Here is a 17,399-nt window from a genome sequence, read left to right as displayed (position 1 = left end):
GTAAAGTCAGGACACTGAATTTTAGGAAATCAAAATTCCAGCTGTTCAAGCAATTAGTCAATAGGACCCCCTGGGAAACTGCCCTCAAGGGAGCAGAACAGAGCTGGCAGATCTTTAAGGATGCTTTCCATAGAGCGCAAGAGCTCTTGATCTCCAGGTGTAAGTATGACTTAACAAAGTTTGATGGCAAAGTTCACTCTATTAATTACTGCATGGAAGATGCATACAAAGCAAAATTGAGTTACACTTGAGTTAGACTGATTCACAGAGAGACCATGGATGCAAAAGTATAAGGGCAACCGTCCCGTTGAATCACAAGGTTCAGAGTAGACCCTCTTGCTTTCTAAACTCCTGATGGACCTTATGTGCAGCTAGGTTCAGTCTTAGTCTCAGACTTGGACAACGGTTTATGTCTAAGGGATTGTACATACAATGTTTATGTAATGTTTTGTTACCATCAATTCAGCACGCAATCAAAGTTACCAAGACAAAATCAAAGTTATTCATGATATTGGTCGCTTACCAAAGATCCATTGTTGGTAGAAGGTCTCTCTGCCTCTAGGAGCAACCTTGAGAGGTGTCCCAGCTCAAGGGGAGATCACCAGCATGCGGCCAGCTGTCTAGCAGGGAGAGCTCAAAGAAGGCTCACTTTAGGCTGTCATATTTATGGAATAAAGTGGTTGGCCTGTAGTCAACTTACATGTGATGGGAAAGGTATGCATGAGGCTCCTTGCCTACAACTTTCTTTGTTTCATGATAAATGAGCCTTGGAAAAGCCACCTGCTGTTCATGTGTCAATTGCATGATTGGTGTTCCAAGCTCATATGCATCGATGCTCAGTGTGTCATTCTGCTCCTTTGCGGGTTTTCAGAGAATGGGTTGAAACTAGAGGATTTCACAGCCTGGCTAGGGCTCAGGCCTTTACCTCTTCTGGAGCCTGCACCAAACCACTGAGCGCATGCATCACACTCCAACCCATGACTACAGGCAATCCACTTTATTGACTCACAGAGTGGTAGTACGGTTATGTTATAAATATGTGGCGTGTTGCAGATCAGTGGTAAGAGGCCAATTATCTTAGTTTAAGTGTTCTAATTAATGGTAGTTATGTACCATGTTACATACAGAATCAGTTGATTGTATACGTTTTACATGCTGGATTGATGTAATTTGTTTCATTTTTTTTGCCAGACTTTGGTATACAAAATGATTATAAGCAGTAAACACAATAAGGTGAAAATCCACAAAACCACAATTGGATGCAGCATCAAATTCAAAATTCCGGTTGCTGTTGGGGACCATCCAAAAAGAGTTTCCCACCAGTGATGTTTTCCATCTTTCTTCACACTTTCCAGGATGTGGTGTATCTCCTCTGCATCAAGATGGACAGTAATTAGGGTGTTTTGTCCATTGTTCCAAATTTGTTTTAGCAATTTACTCAGGTCATCATGTTGCAACAGTTTTCTCACCAATGTGAGATTTATTCCAATGGGGGTAGGCAATAGATCTTGGTACAATGTATAGTTAGATTGTAACAATTGGTGGGTTGTGACAGGAGCTGAATAGTTAAGTCACATCCTATGATTTTAGTAAAATTACAAAAACAGACATTTGAGTGATTGTATATATCTACAGTGGTGTCGTCTACAGATATAGAATCACAAAGGGTTCTTATACAAACACATCCATTTCCAACATATAGAAGTACAGTTTCAAGGGTTTCATAGGGATGTATTTCAAAATGACAAACATTTTGTTCAGTGTCAAGACAAATGTCTTAGGCCTTAATGGTATTACTTTCACAAATAAAGCCCTGTTGTTTCTGTACAACACATACATCAACAGCAATAGTTTGCCATTTGTTCCCTTTTTGTTGGGCTAACACTCTATGTTCTAACAGATAGAGGGCAGTTCCATTGTGATTTAATCCCAGCGCAATGATTGGGTATATGGTGTATACGGAAGCATTGCATATTGTTAAAACAAAAGGTGTGGCTTTACTATTGGTAGGGTTATAGGTAAAAGTGACTAGACACCACCAGGATTGGAGTTTAGCTTTGAATTCAGTTGCATTATCCCAGATTACCTTTCGAATTTCAGTGCGTAAGGTGCCCTCTTCACCTTCTCTTATAATTGCTGCCACAGTAGATTGTATCCACAACTGGGCTTGAATACAACTAAGAGGAAGAGAAACAGTAATTTGAGCTGCACCTAGTGCATTCACAATTAGTTGGTGGTCCTTTTCATTAATTCTTTCCCGCTGAGGTAATATATCAGATAAGAGCCATTGGTTAGTTCCCAGTGTGGGTAGAAAAGATTGCTATGGATGTTCTAATTTGTGTAAATTACTTATTGCTGAGCTTATTTTGTTTGCTAAAACTTTAGTGTCCATGCTGTTTAATACTTCTAATTCTGTTCCTAAAATACCAGTCATATCTCTTCTTGATTGTTTTGGAGAAGTGAGGGTTCGTCCATGCAACCATGCTAACCAGCCTGCATAGGACGTACTTAGGAATGGTGAGCAAATAGGTTTAATTGAAGAGATACTGATCTGCATTGATAATTGTACTCGTTTGAGGGACCATGATAGATTAAATAGCACTTGTTGCTGGCCTGTATATTTGATGGTATAGGGTCCAATTTTAGAAATTTGTGGGGATAAAATCAGGGTGGATATTAAGTGAGGAGTGGTGGATGTTGTTGTGCTAGGTTCAGTAATGTCTATTTTGAATTTAAATGATAGTCCCATGTCCCTGCGAGCCCAGATGCAAATTATGAAAACAAGTTGTACTAAGGTAAAATTGTACCAACAGTCTAATCTTTCAGAGGCACAAAATTTTGTATCTTTTGTTACTGGGTTTGATGTCATGTTGTACACAGAAATCTCAGTTGCCTTCTCATGGATAGATCCATTGATCATCTGGCATCCTATTTTAATTTCTGTCCCTGATGTTCCCCAAAGTTGGGGAATTTTATTAATATCAGTTTCATTTCTATCCCAGCTCCATTCATTTTCCAAGTATACTTCAGTTCCGCCTATGACGACAGTGGAAATATTCAAATCTCCCTTACTAGGGCATGTTCCCATAGTCCTGCCATACTTAACACGAGCTTGAGACCATGGCCACCCTAGGGTTCTTTCAGTAAATCTTAGTAAAACTGGGGGAGTATTCAGAGTAGGCACTGATGTCGTTGTGAAAGGTTTACTGATTCTGAGAGATATTGTTCTTAGTATCACCTTGCGGCCCATCAGGGCATTCCATCTCCATGATATTTTAACATCATAATTTTCCTTCACTATGTCATATATTGAGCAATGACTTTCATTACAGCATTTTCTATATAGTGTGTAAGAGTTATTGTGAATAATCATAACATATATATGTCCCTCATTAACAGGTGGTCATGTCTTACAAGTCACATTTATATTGCTCTCTATTAGTAACAAGACAGGTGGCTTATCTGTATTGACACAATCACAGCTGATTTCTTGATTGACAATTAAGTTGGGATAGGTGGGCGTTCGTGGGGAAGCAAGTATTATCAAAATCTTCAACAGCAGTAGATTGATGTATCTTATTTTCATCTTGGAGGAGGCTGCAAGATGAAACGGTAAAACTGGTCTCGGTGGGGTTTTCTGGACAGGTCACTCCTTTAGAAAGAAGGAAAAATCCATCATGCACTAATTCTGTGTTTTGTACCGCTGCTGTCAGTAGCTTCCCAGGCAAGTGGGCCACGAGGTTTAGCTAGAGTCATAGGTACAGTTCCAATTTGTGGTAAATTTACCATGACGGGTTTTCCTGGCTGTAATGTTATTGGATATTTTCTTTCATCAGGAGGTAGAGCATCAGGTCCAGATTTTGTAAAGAATGCTCGGCTCACAGTAAGCCTATATTGATTTTTCAATTGGTGAAGTACATTGGAGAGTCGAGTATCCCACTGGGTCTCGTGTGGCTTAAGGCTTCTTTTTAATAAGCCATTAACTCTTTCTACCATCCCATTTGACTGAGTATAGTAGGGCGTATGGAATACCCACTGAATTTCCTCCTGTTTTGCCAATTCTTGTATTTCCTTGTTGGAAAAATGTGAACCATTGTCACTTTGGATGAAATCGGGGGTTGGTAGGCCTGAAAACCAAGAGGATAATCCTCTGACCATTAGCCTTCCGACGCTTAATTGCCATAATTAGGCCTGAGACAACCTCTGCGCCTGTGAGAATGTACCAACATTCCAAGGAGGGTTTAAAGGGTCCATTGTAATCAATTAGCCATGTTGACCATAGGGTTTTTCCCTCATTAATGTGTAGGAGCGGTGTTTTAGCAGCGTGATCTGTTTGCAATTTCAGTTTACATTGGGGGCATTCTGTAAGGATGGTTTCACATGTTTTCCTGTTTAGAGGCCAACCTTGACTTTGGGCTGCAAAATAAAAAGCTTCTCAGCCTGTGTGGCCTGATTTTTGAGGTAACCGTTCCCCCAGTCAGTACCATTTGGGATCTGGCATATCTCCTGTTTTTATTCCCCTTATTCTGGCTAATTCATCTACTTGTTGGTTCCATTTTGTGGCTGGTTGGTCATTGTTTACATGGGCTTTTACTAACCCTAGTTTAAAAAGTGTTTGTCTAGCTATATCTAAGAGTAATTGCCTGTCTTCTGTTCTCAAAACTGGGGATCTATTTACTTCCCAATTTAGGGCTTCCCATTCACAAAGCCATTGTGTGGCACCTGCCCATATGACATAGGAGTTGACACAGGTAACTTTTGCTCCATTTTGTACTGCTAGAACAACTGCCTTTAATTATCCTACTTGTGCACTACCATCACCTTCTTCTATTATTTGTTTGTCAGTGGTAATTTCTAATGCGGCGGCTTTACACCACCATTTGTCGTTTGCCCTCTTTACTGAGGCATCGTAAACCAAATTTCTTCAGTCAGTGTTTCCTCAGTGAGGGGAGGTGCATTTAGAATTGGTGAAGGTTTAAATGGCTGGTTTAGTGCTAGTGGGTTGGTGTTTATAGTCATTTGTAATTTGGAAATTTTTGTATGTCTTTCAGTCAGTTGCATTTCATCTGCTACTCCCATTAGGTAGGCATACCATTTCCTGATGGTGGGGTTTTGTGCAATTCCTTCTGCGGGAGGAGTTTCTTTTAGGACTGTTTCTAGCAAATTAAATGTCCCTCTAGTCCAAACAGGTTGCCCCTGGTGGATTTTCTCAACTTGTTTAACAGCTCAGACTAAAGACAAAAGTCCCTTTTCCCACTCAGAATATCTCTGTTCTGTTTCTTTTAATTAAAGGTCTTTTTGGCCCACTCAGCCCGGTCTGGAATAGATTGCAGTAAGTACTGTGTTCTGCAAAACCCCATTCTGCTATAATAGGGTCATGGGGGTGTACTGGCACCAGTGACTGATATGTCTTTAATTCCGTATTAGAGTTTTGACTGCCTCTTCATGTTCTGGGTTCCATTCCCATGGTTTTCCCTTTCATAAAAATGAGTACAGTGGGAAAGCAATGATAGAAAATCCAGGTACATGCTCTCTCCAGTACCCTAAAGTACCAATAAGTTGCAATTCTTTTCTAGATTGGGGCATCTGTAACTGTTCTATTTTACTTAGGGTGTCTGGTGGGCTGTACTACCTGCAATCCACTAAGTACCTAAAAATTTTACTTCTCTATTTGATTCCTGACATTTTTTGTGTGGCATTTCAACTTCTGCTTTATGTAGTGTTTGCCACACTGCTGCTGCCATTTCCCCTACTTTTTCAGAGGAGGTCCCTCCAATTAGGATATCATCTATATATTGGTACAGTTTCACACCGTGAGGGAGTGAGGCCATAGGAGTTCAGCAATTGCAGCATGAGCAATTGTGGGTGAATATTTATATCCCTGTGGGAGTCTGTTAAAGGTGTATTGTATACCTTCCCAAGTAAACCCAAATTTCTTTTTATCCTCCTCCTGCAAGGGGACCATAAAGAACATATCTTTCACATCTAGCACTGCTATCCATGGGTGTGCAGTGCTTGTAACATGGCTGCTAGACTTGCAATATCAGGTACTGCAGCTGTTAGTGGAGCTGTGTTGGCAGTTAGGTGCCTATAATCAATTGTCAGATGCCATCTCCTATCCGGCTTTTGGACTGGCCAGACTGGTGAATTATATGGGGAGTGGGTTCTGGAAATAATGTGCCATTTTTCCAAGTGTGCTCTTACTTCAGAAATTCCATTTCATGCCACAGCAGAGACTGGGTATTGTGGTACATTGGTAATCTTTGAATCAGGGAATGCAGGGGCTGCATGGAGTACACGTACTGTAGCCTCCTGATTTTTATCAGGGTTAGGGTTGATATTTCAACCAAAGGACCACACTCTGCTGTTTGGAAGGTGCCACGTTCAGCTGTTCAAAACATTGAAACCCAAAATATTTTCATTGTGATATTTGATTGCAAAGCAAGTAGACAACATGTGCTTCTCGCCCAGGAGCCATAAATTAACTTTCACGGTTCGGCAAATACAGCTTGCTCCAGTTACTCTGGTAATTTTAACTCTTTGCCATTTGGGTTGTACACCCAGCATCTCAGCATCCTGTTGTGTTAATATTGAAATCTGTGCTCCTGTATCGATTAAGAATTTTACCAATTGTTGTCGAGGACCAACTGGAATCAAGATATATGGGCCATTATTATCTATCCATTGATAGGATTCCACTTGCTGGACAGGCTGGCCCAGTTGCTGTCCTGGCATTACTCATTTTTTGGCCTCATGTTTTGCAATTCATCATTAAGGGGAAGAAAAGAGTTATCGCTCTTTTTTGGTGGGGGTGATGGCATCGGAGTACTTGCAGTACACTCTCTCCTTTTGCCATCATCGCATCTCTGGAGCGCTTGAATTAAACTCAGGATAATGCCAGTAGGCTGTGTCTGAATCACAGCTCTGAGAATGCCTGGTGCCAATGCTTTCCTCCACAGATCATTTCTCCACTCCTGAGATTCTGCTCAAGGGTCTTTAGGTGACGTTTGAGCATCTTTAGGCGTATTTTTCCATTGGTCTAGTTCCTGTTCCCTATGGGGGTGTATTTACTGGTCATACCTGGTTTACTGGTCCCACTCAGTGTTCTGCTGTTTGGGGACTTGGGTCCAATTTTTTGGCCAACGGATTGTCCTGCCCCATTTCAAGGACACGGTTTACAATGTCATGCATTGATTCTGCCCAGGTAGGGAGTTGATTGCAGGGGTCGTTGTCACCTAATCCCTCCTTGTATTCTGTGCCTCTTTTAATTTCATCCCATTTTGTAATTAAGTAGGGTTTAAGAATTGGCGGTGTTCCTCTGAATAGTGGTTTTAGCATTGTGTGGTGGGTTGACCTTGGCTGGATGCCAGGTGCCACTAAGCTGCTCTATCACTCCCCTCCTCAGTAGGACAGGGCAGGGAGAAAATGAGGTGGAAAAAATCCTCATGGGTCAAGATAAAGGCAGTTTAATAAAATCAAAAGCAAAGGTCACATGCAGAAGCAAAAGGAAAACAAAGATTTTATTCTCTACTTCCCATCAGCAGGCAATGTCCACCCACATCCCAGGAAGCAGGGCTTCAGTACGTGTAGCAGTTGCTCTGGAAGACAAACGTCGTAAAATGCCCCCACTTCCTCCTCCTTTCTCCTAGCTTTTATTGCTGTGTGGATGCCATATGGTATGGAATATCCCTTTGGTCAATTTGGGTCAGCTATTCTGGCTATATCCCCTCCCAAGATCTTGCCCACCCCCAGCCTAGTGGTGAGGGGGGAAATGTTGGAGAGACAGCCTTGATGCTGTGCGAGCACTGCTCAGCATTAGCCAAAACACTGGTGTGTTATCAACACTTTTCTAGCTACCAGTACAAAGCACAGCGCTATGAGGGCTGCTATGGGGAAAATTAACTCCATCTCAGCCAGACCCAATACACATCACATAATCAATTGTGGCAGATACTGCGATATCATTGGATTCTTGTTTATGCACGGCTTGTATGCAGGCAGCTTTTGTGACAGCTGTAGAGAGCTCATTAAGAGATCTTATGGGGATTATGGAGGGTTCACCTTGTTCCATAACATCTATTCCCCCAGCCCAATAATCTACCCTGCTACTGATAGAATGGGATGCATTTGGTGGGTTGGGTCCTAAATTTAAAAGAACTCCCGGACCCCAAAAGCCATTTGCTTCATCTCCACTCAGCATTATTCACCGTCACTTAGGCAGACTTGCCACAAATACTCTGTTTCAGTTTCAGCTGGCTTTCTGCCATATTTTTCTTGTGATTTTGCCAATTGTAATGGATCCCAGGGAGTGATTCACACAGCATATCACAGAGCATCACCCCGAGGTCCTTCAGACTGTTCTGTTTTAGTAATGAGTCTGGCTTCATATTCAGGGGGATTTGAGGGAAACAAAGAATCGTCTTCCCCCGCCTTGCTGTCATCAGGGTCAACCCATATGTTCCCGTCCCATTCTTCAGGGGATGCAATTAATTTTCTAATCTGTACAATGTTAGAGGGATGGGGAGCCTGCATAAGCATAATTTTGATGTTTTCTTCCAGTTTTTGTTTTTTCTCCTTTTCTTCCTGCAGCTGTTTCTGCAGCTGCTCAATTTTCAAGGATAGTATTAATTCAGCTGCCTTTCTGCCTTCTATTTCTTCTTTTAGGTTCTGCTCCCTTTTACTGTTATTTTTCCTATCTTGATAAGCAGCTTCTAAACAGGTACCTAGCATTTTGCAACTAATTCTTTTCCCTTTTCCATTCTTTATATGTCCCCTGGCCACATTTAGCTGTTTTTCCACAGCTTTCCAATCATGCCAATTATCACAAATCCATTCTTCTGAGAATTTGAAACTCGGATTATTCCATGCTTCCGTAAGTAATCAGTGATACTACTTGCCATCCTGCTGGCTATGCCAATTTGTCACAAAAGAGTCATTTAGATCACTTAAGGAATCACTGGCAAAGGTATTAGCAAAAGTGTAAAAAATATGCTCTTGTAAAAGTGTGACTTAACAGAGTTCGATGGCAAGGTTCACTCTTGGAAGAATCATACAAAGGAAAATTGAGTTACACCTGAGAGAGACTGTGGACACAAAAGGGTATGGAGGACCCTCCAGTTGAGTCACGAGGTTCAGAGGGGACCCCCTTGCTTTGGACTAGGTCCAAGCCTAGTCTCCTCTCTGAGAAAGGAGTTTAGAAAGCAAGATGGTCTACTCTGAACCTCGTGACTCAACAGGAGGGTCGTCCTTATCCTTTTGCATCCACAGTGTCTCTGTGAATCAGTCTAACTCAAGTGTAACTCAATTTTGCTTTGTATGTGTCTTCCATGCAGTAATTAATAGAGTGAACCTTGCCGTAGAACTTTGTTAAGTTGCACTTTTACAACATCATTAAAACCACTTTTGCTAATACCTTTGCCGGTGATTCCTTAAATGATCTAAATCATGCTTTCGTGACAAATTGGCGTAGCTGGCAGGCTCCTTAATCAGGATTTACAACAGTATGTCACCCAGAAAACGAAAGTCAAAGACAGTGTACGCCCTCCTGAAGAGCAAGACTGACAAACTGGTAACAACGGATGAGGAGAAGGCTGAGGTACTCAACAACTTTGCCTCGGTCTTCACTGGCAACCACTCTTCCCACACTTCTTGAATGGATGGATCTCAAGGCAGGAACTGGGGGAGCAAAGTCCCTCCCACTGTGAGAGAAGATCAGGTTCATGACCACCTGAGGAACCTGAACATACATAAATCTATGGGACCTGATGAGATGCATCCCAGAGTCCTGAGGGAATTGGCTGATGTAGTTGCCAAGCCACTCTCCATGACAGTTGAAAAGTCATGGCAGTGAGGTGAAGTCCCTGGGGACTGGAAAAAGGGAAACATTGCAGCCATTTTTAAAAAGGGTAAAAAGGAGGACCCTGGGAGCTACCGACCTGCCAGCCTCACCTTTGTGACTGGGAAGATCATGGAACTGATCCTCCTAGAGGCAGTGCTAAGGCATATGGAGGGCAGGGAGGTGACTCGAGACAGCCAGCATGGCTTCACCCAGGGCAAGTCATGCCTGACCAACCTGGTGGCCTTCTATGATCTAGTGACTACATCAGTGGACAAATGAAGAGCTACGGATGTCGTCTATCTGGACTTCTGTAAGGCCTTTAACACAATCTCCCACAACATCCTTCTCTCTGAATTGGAGACACAAGGATTTGATGGGTGGGATGTTCAGTGGATGAGGAATTGGTTGGATGGTCACATCCAGAGGGTAGTGGTCAATGGCTTGATATCTGGATGGAGATCAGTGACAAGTGGTGTCCCTCAGGGATCCATATTGGGACCAGTACTGTTTAATGTCCTCATCAATGACATAGACAGTGGGATAGAGGGCACCCTCAGCAAGTTTGCAAACGACACCCAGCTGAATGGTGTGGTTCACATACCTGAGGGATGGGATGCCATCCAGAAGAACCTGGACAAGCTCGAGAGGTGAGCCCATGTGAACCTCATGAGGTTCAACAAGAAGTGCAGGGTCCTGCACCTGGGTCAGGGCAGCCCCTGGTATCAATACAGGTGGGGGGATGAAGGGATTGAGAGCAGCCCTGCAGAGAAGGATTTGGGGCTACTGATGGATGGAAAGCTGGACAGGAACCAACAATGTGTGCTCACAGCCAAGAAATGACAGAAATCATAGAAATCATAGAATCATTTAGGTTGGAAAAGAGCTTTAAGATCATCAAGTCCAACTGTTAACCTGGCACTGCCAAGTCCACCACTAAATCATGTCCCTAAGCACCACATCTACACGCCTTTTAAATATCTCCAGGAATGGGGACTCAACCACTTCCCTGGGCAGCCTGTTCCAGTGCCTGACTGCCCTTTCAGTGAAGAAGTTTTTCCTAATATCCAACCTAAATTTCCCCTGGCGCAGCTTGAGGCTGTTCCCTCTCATCCTGTCATTTGTTACTTGGGAGAAGAGACTCACCCCCCACCTCGCTACAACCTCCTTTCAGTTGCAGAGAGCAATAAGGTCTCCCTTGAACCTCCTCTTCTCCAGGCTAAACAACCCCAGTTCCCTCAGCCACTGCTCCACCTCCCTGAGTAGACCACCTTTATCAATACTAGGAAATGCAAAAGTACTTCTAAGAAAAATATCAGAAAAATCTATATTAAAAAACAGACAAAGGATGGAAAAATGCGAAGATGGAACTTTGCTGCTGCTGATGTTCTCAGTATAATTGCTGCTAGGTTACCATTACAGACAGCAGGTAAGTTACCTCTGCAGTGGTTGCAGGGCAACTGATTTCTAGGAAAACACTGGGAAAGAGGAATAATGGCCCCAGAGATGAAAACTGAGGCGATCTCTGCCAACTAGTTTTATGAGGATTATCACTGTGAAACCATAAACCTAGGCATGATACCAGCCTGAAATGAAAACGCTAACAGAACATGATGATGAAGAGTGTTGTAACACACTGGGGAACACCACTTGTGATTGGCCGCCAACTGGATTTAAATCCATTTACCACCTCTCTTTGGGCTTGGCCATCCAGCCAGTTTTTTACCCAGCAAAGAGTACATCAGTCCAAGCCATGAGCAACCAGTTTCTCCAGGAGAATGCTGTGCGAAACTGTGTCAAAGGCTATACTAAAGTCCAAGTAGACAACATCCACAGCCTTTCCCTCATCCACTAAGTGGGTCACCTTGTCATAGGAGATCAGGTTAGTCAAGCAGGACTTGCCTTTCATAAACCCATGCTGACTGGACCTGATACCCTGGTTGTCCTGTATGTGCCACGTGATGGCACTCAGGATGATCTGCTCCATAACCTTCCCTGGCACCAAGGTCAGGCTGACAGGCCTGTAGTTCCCCAGATCCTCCTTCTGGCCCTTCTTGTAGATGGGTGTCACATTTGCTAACCTCCAGTCCACTGGGAACTCCCTGGTTAGCTGGCTGATAGATGATGGAAAGTGGCTTGGTGAGCACTTCTGCCAGCTCCCTCAGTACCCTTGGGTGGATCCCACCTGGTCCCATAGACATGTGTGTTTAAGTGGTGTAGCAGGCCACTAACCATTTCCCTTCAGATTATGGGGGCTTCATTCTGCTCCCTGTCCCTGTCTTCCATCTCAGGGGGCTGGGTACCCTGAGAACAACTGGTCTGACTATTAAAGACTGAGGCAAAGAAGGCATTAAGTACCTCAGCTTTTTCCTCATCCTTTGTCACTACGTTTGCCCCCGCATCCAATAAAGGATGGAGAGTCTCCTTAGCCCTCCTTTTGTTGCTAATGTATTTATAGAAACATTTTTTATTGTCTTTTACAACAGTAGCCAGATTAAGTTCCAGCTGGGCTTTGGCCTTTCTAATTTTCTCCCTGCATAACCTCATGACATCCTTGTAGTCCTTCTGAGTTGCCTACCCCCTATGAAAAAGGCCAGCTGTATCCTGGGCTGCATCCACAGAAGCATGGCCAGCAGGTTGAGGGAAGTCATTCTGCCCCTCTACTCTGCTCTGGTGAGACCCTGCCTGGAGTACTGCATCCAGCTCTGGAGTCTTCAGCACAGGAAAGACATGGACCTGTTGGAGTGGGTCCAGAGGAGGGCCACAAAAATGATCAGAGGGCTGGAATACCTCTCCTATGAAGAAAGGCTGAGAGAGTTGGGGTTATTCAGCTCGGAGAAGAGAAGGCTTCAGGCACGTCTTACAGTAGCCTTTCAGTACTTAAAGGGGACTTATAGAAAATATGGGGACAAACTTTTTAGCAGGGCCTGTTGTGATAGGATAAGGGGTAATGGTTTTAAACTAAAAGAGGGCAGATTCAGACTGCATATAAGGAAGAAATTTTTTACCGTGAGGGTGGTGAAACACTGCAAGAGGTTGTCCAGAGATGTGGTAGATACCCCATCCCTGGAAACATTCAAGGTCAGGTTGAATGGAGTAACGTGATCTAGTGGAAGATGTCCCTGCTCATTGCAGTGGGGGTTGGACTAGATGACCTTTAAAGGTCCCTTCCAACCCAAACTATTTAATGATTCTATGATTCTATGACCCACTTGACAGCCATGCTCAATGGCACCTGGGCTGCATATGCCCTGCTCTAACTGTTTAGTTTATTCTGGTATGTGTGGGAAAGAGATAAAAAAACACAGATATTACTGCTAATAACTTGACTTTCTAGTGAAAGAGTTGGTCTAGGAGGCCAGAAAGTAATAGTAACCCAGGTAAAAAAATGCTAAATGGGTTTTGATAGGGGGAAAGTCAGAAAGAGAGGGTACATTACTATCAAGGCTGCTGGCAGTTTATGCTGTGTTGTGGTTTAACCCCAGCTAGCAACTAAGCACCACGCAGCTGCTCTCACACACCCCCACCAGTGGGATGGGGGAGAGAATGAGAGGGCAAAAGGGAGAAAACTCGTGGGTTGAGATAAGAGCACTTTAATAATTGAAGTAAAATAAATTAGAACAGTTAAATAGGCAAAGCAAAAACCGTGCACGCAAACAAAGCAAAACAAGGAATTAATTCACTACTTCCAATCGGCAGGCAGGTCTTCAGCCATCCCCAGAAAGCAGGGCTCCATCACGCGTAACAGTTACTTGGGAAGACAAACACCATCACGCCCAATGTCCCCCCTTTCCTTCTTCCTTCTTCTTCCCCCAGCTTATATACTGAGCATGACGTCTTATGGTATGGAATAACCCTTTGGCCAGTCTGAGTCAGCCCCCCGCCCCCGCTGTCCTCCCTCCCAACCCCCCTCTCCCCCCCCCGCGGCCCCCGTGCCCCCCGTGCACCCGGCAGAACATGGGAAGCTGAAAGTCCTTGCCCAGTGTGAGCGCCACTTAGCACCTATTTAGCAACAGCTTAGCACTACTTAGCAAGAACCAAAACATCAGTGTATCATCGACATTGTTCTCATCCTAAACCCAAAACACAGCCCCATAGGTACCAAGAAGAAAATTAACTCTATCCCAGCTGAAACCAGGACATGCTGACAGTCTAATTTTAAAAAGCTATTAATAGTTAAGACATTAACTCCTTGAGGGTGAACTGCATACACTCCATGTCAAATGCTGACCTCGAGTGAAATTTTATTTAAAAAAACCCCACATGCATTATCATTATTTTGTGTTGTATGATGATGTCATACATTGTTAAGCCCTTAAGCTATGGTTCCCACTCGAGGTCAGCATTTGACATGGAGTGTATGCAGTTCACCCTCAAGGAGTTAATGTCTTAACTATTAATAGCTTTTTAAAATTAGACTGTCAGCATGTCCTGGTTTCAGCTGGGATAGAGTTAATTTTCTTCTTGGTACCTATGGGGCTGTGTTTTGGGTTTAGGATGAGAACAATGTCGATGATACACTGATGTTTTGGTTCTTGCTAAGTAGTGCTAAGCTGTTGCTAAATAGGTGCTAAGTGGCGCTCACACTGGGCAAGGACTTTCAGCTTCCCATGTTCTGCCGGGTGCACGGGGGGCACGGGGGCCGCGGGGGGGAGAGGGGGTTGGGAGGGAGGACAGCGGGGGCGGGGGGCTGACTCAGACTGGCCAAAGGGTTATTCCATACCATAAGACGTCATGCTCAGTATATAAGCTGGGGGAAGAAGAAGGAAGAAGGAAAGGGGGGACATTGGGCGTGATGGTGTTTGTCTTCCCAAGTAACTGTTACGCGTGATGGAGCCCTGCTTTCTGGGGATGGCTGAAGACCTGCCTGCCGATTGGAAGTAGTGAATTAATTCCTTGTTTTGCTTTGTTTGCGTGCACGGTTTTTGCTTTGCCTATTTAACTGTTCTAATTTATTTTACTTCAATTATTAAAGTGCTCTTATCTCAACCCACGAGTTTTCTCCCTTTTGCCCTCTCATTCTCTCCCCCATCCCACTGGTGGGGGTGTGTGAGAGCAGCTGCGTGGTGCTTAGTTGCTAGCTGGGGTTAAACCACAACACAGCATAAACTGCCAGCAGCCTTGATAGTAATGTACCCTCTCTTTCTGACTTTCCCCCTATCAAAACCCATTTAGCATTTTTTTACCTGGGTTACTATTACTTTCTGGCCTCCTAGACCAACTCTTTCACTAGAAAGTCAAGTTATTAGCAGTAATATCTGTGTTTTTTTATCTCTTTCCCACACATACCAGAATAAACTAAACAGTTAGAGCAGGGCATATGCAGCCCAGGTGCCATTGAGCATGGCTGTCAAGTGGGTCATAGAATCATAGAATCATTAAATAGTTTGGGTTGGAAGGGACCTTTAAAGGTCATCTAGTCCAACCCCCACTGCAATGAGCAGGGACATCTTCCACTAGATCACGTTACTCCATTCAACCTGACCTTGAATGTTTCCAGGGATGGGGTATCTACCACATCTCTGGACAACCTCTTGCAGTGTTTCACCACCCTCACGGTAAAAAATTTCTTCCTTATATGCAGTCTGAATCTGCCCTCTTTTAGTTTAAAACCATTACCCCTTATCCTATCACAACAGGCCCTGCTAAAAAGTTTGTCCCCATATTTTCTATAAGTCCCCTTTAAGTACTGAAAGGCTACTGTAAGACGTGCCTGAAGCCTTCTCTTCTCCGAGCTGAATAACCCCAACTCTCTCAGCCTTTCTTCATAGGAGAGGTATTCCAGCCCTCTGATCATTTTTGTGGCCCTCCTCTGGACCCACTCCAACAGGTCCATGTCTTTCCTGTGCTGAAGACTCCAGAGCTGGATGCAGTACTCCAGGCAGGGTCTCACCAGAGCAGAGTAGAGGGGCAGAATGACTTCCCTCAACCTGCTGGCCATGCTTCTGTGGATGCAGCCCAGGATACAGCTGGCCTTTTTCATAGGGGGTAGGCAACTCAGAAGGACTACAAGGATGTCATGAGGTTATGCAGGGAGAAAATTAGAAAGGCCAAAGCCCAGCTGGAACTTAATCTGGCTACTGTTGTAAAAGACAATAAAAAATGTTTCTATAAATACATTAGCAACAAAAGGAGGGCTAAGGAGACTCTCCATCCTTTATTGGATGCGGGGGCAAACGTAGTGACAAAGGATGAGGAAAAAGCTGAGGTACTTAATGCCTTCTTTGCCTCAGTCTTTAATAGTCAGACCAGTTGTTCTCAGGGTACCCAGCCCCCTGAGATGGAAGACAGGGACAGGGAGCAGAATGAAGCCCCCATAATCTGAAGGGAAATGGTTAGTGGCCTGCTACACCACTTAAACACACATGTCTATGGGACCAGGTGGGATCCACCCAAGGGTACTGAGGGAGCTGGCAGAAGTGCTCACCAAGCCACTTTCCATCATCTATCAGCCAGCTAACCAGGGAGTTCCCAGTGGACTGGAGGTTAGCAAATGTGACACCCATCTACAAGAAGGGCCAGAAGGAGGATCTGGGGAACTACAGGCCTGTCAGCCTGACCTTGGTGCCAGGGAAGGTTATGGAGCAGATCATCCTGAGTGCCATCACGTGGCACATACAGGACAACCAGGGTATCAGGTCCAGTCAGCATGGGTTTATGAAAGGCAAGTCCTGCTTGACTAACCTGATCTCCTATGACAAGGTGACCCACTTAGTGGATGAGGGAAAGGCTGTGGATGTTGTCTACTTGGACTTTAGTATAGCCTTTGACACAGTTTCGCACAGCATTCTCCTGGAGAAACTGGTTGCTCATGGCTTGGACTGATGTACTCTTTGCTGGGTAAAAAACTGGCTGGATGGCCAAGCCCAAAGAGAGGTGGTAAATGGATTTAAATCCAGTTGGCGGCCAATCACAAGTGGTGTTCCCCAGTGTGTTACAACACTCTTCATCATCATGTTCTGTTAGCGTTTTCATTTCAGGCTGGTATCATGCCTAGGTTTATGGTTTCACAGTGATAATCCTCATAAAACTAGTTGGCAGAGATCGCCTCAGTTTTCATCTCTGGGGCCATTATTCCTCTTTCCCAGTGTTTTCCTAGAAATCAGTTGCCCTGCAACCACTGCAGAGGTAACTTACCTGCTGTCTGTAATGGTAACCTAGCAGCAATTATACTGAGAACATCAGCAGCAGCAAAGTTCCATCTTCGCATTTTTCCATCCTTTGTCTGTTTTTTAATATAGATTTTTCTGATATTTTTCTTAGAAGTACTTTTGCATTTCCTAGTATTGATAAAGGTGGTCTACTCAGGGAGGTGGAGCAGAGTCCCTTGCAAAGGTTCCCCAAGATAAGGAGCACAGATGACATTCTCAAGCTGTACTGGAAGGATGCGAAACAGAATTTCTTTTATTATATACAATTGATGTATTCTCAACTTCTAACTTTTATTTAAAGGTTTAACGTTACTTTTTAGGTGTGTTCACTCTTGACACTATTGCTATCATTATCACTTGCTAAATCTGAACATTGAAAAGGACTATATGTAATATTTGTATTGGGTCAGGCT

At 43.9% G+C, this 17,399-nt stretch overlaps 2 pseudogenes; both read right to left on the bottom strand.

Moving 5' to 3' along the window:
• Positions 1 to 1,175: 1,175 nt before the first annotated feature.
• On the bottom strand, positions 1,176 to 3,127 carry LOC148052220 (uncharacterized; annotated as a pseudogene).
• Positions 3,128 to 7,909: 4,782 nt separating this feature from the next.
• On the bottom strand, positions 7,910 to 17,045 carry LOC148052219 (uncharacterized; annotated as a pseudogene).
• Between the last annotated feature and the right edge of the window lie 354 nt (positions 17,046 to 17,399).

The sequence above is a fragment of the Nipponia nippon genome, unplaced genomic scaffold (genome assembly GCF_047370975.1).
Source record: "Nipponia nippon isolate SJK-2023a ecotype South Korea unplaced genomic scaffold, ASM4737097v1 scaffold_5, whole genome shotgun sequence".
Classification (NCBI taxonomy): domain Eukaryota; kingdom Metazoa; phylum Chordata; class Aves; order Pelecaniformes; family Threskiornithidae; genus Nipponia; species Nipponia nippon.
This window is presented reverse-complemented; position numbering and strand designations above follow the sequence as displayed.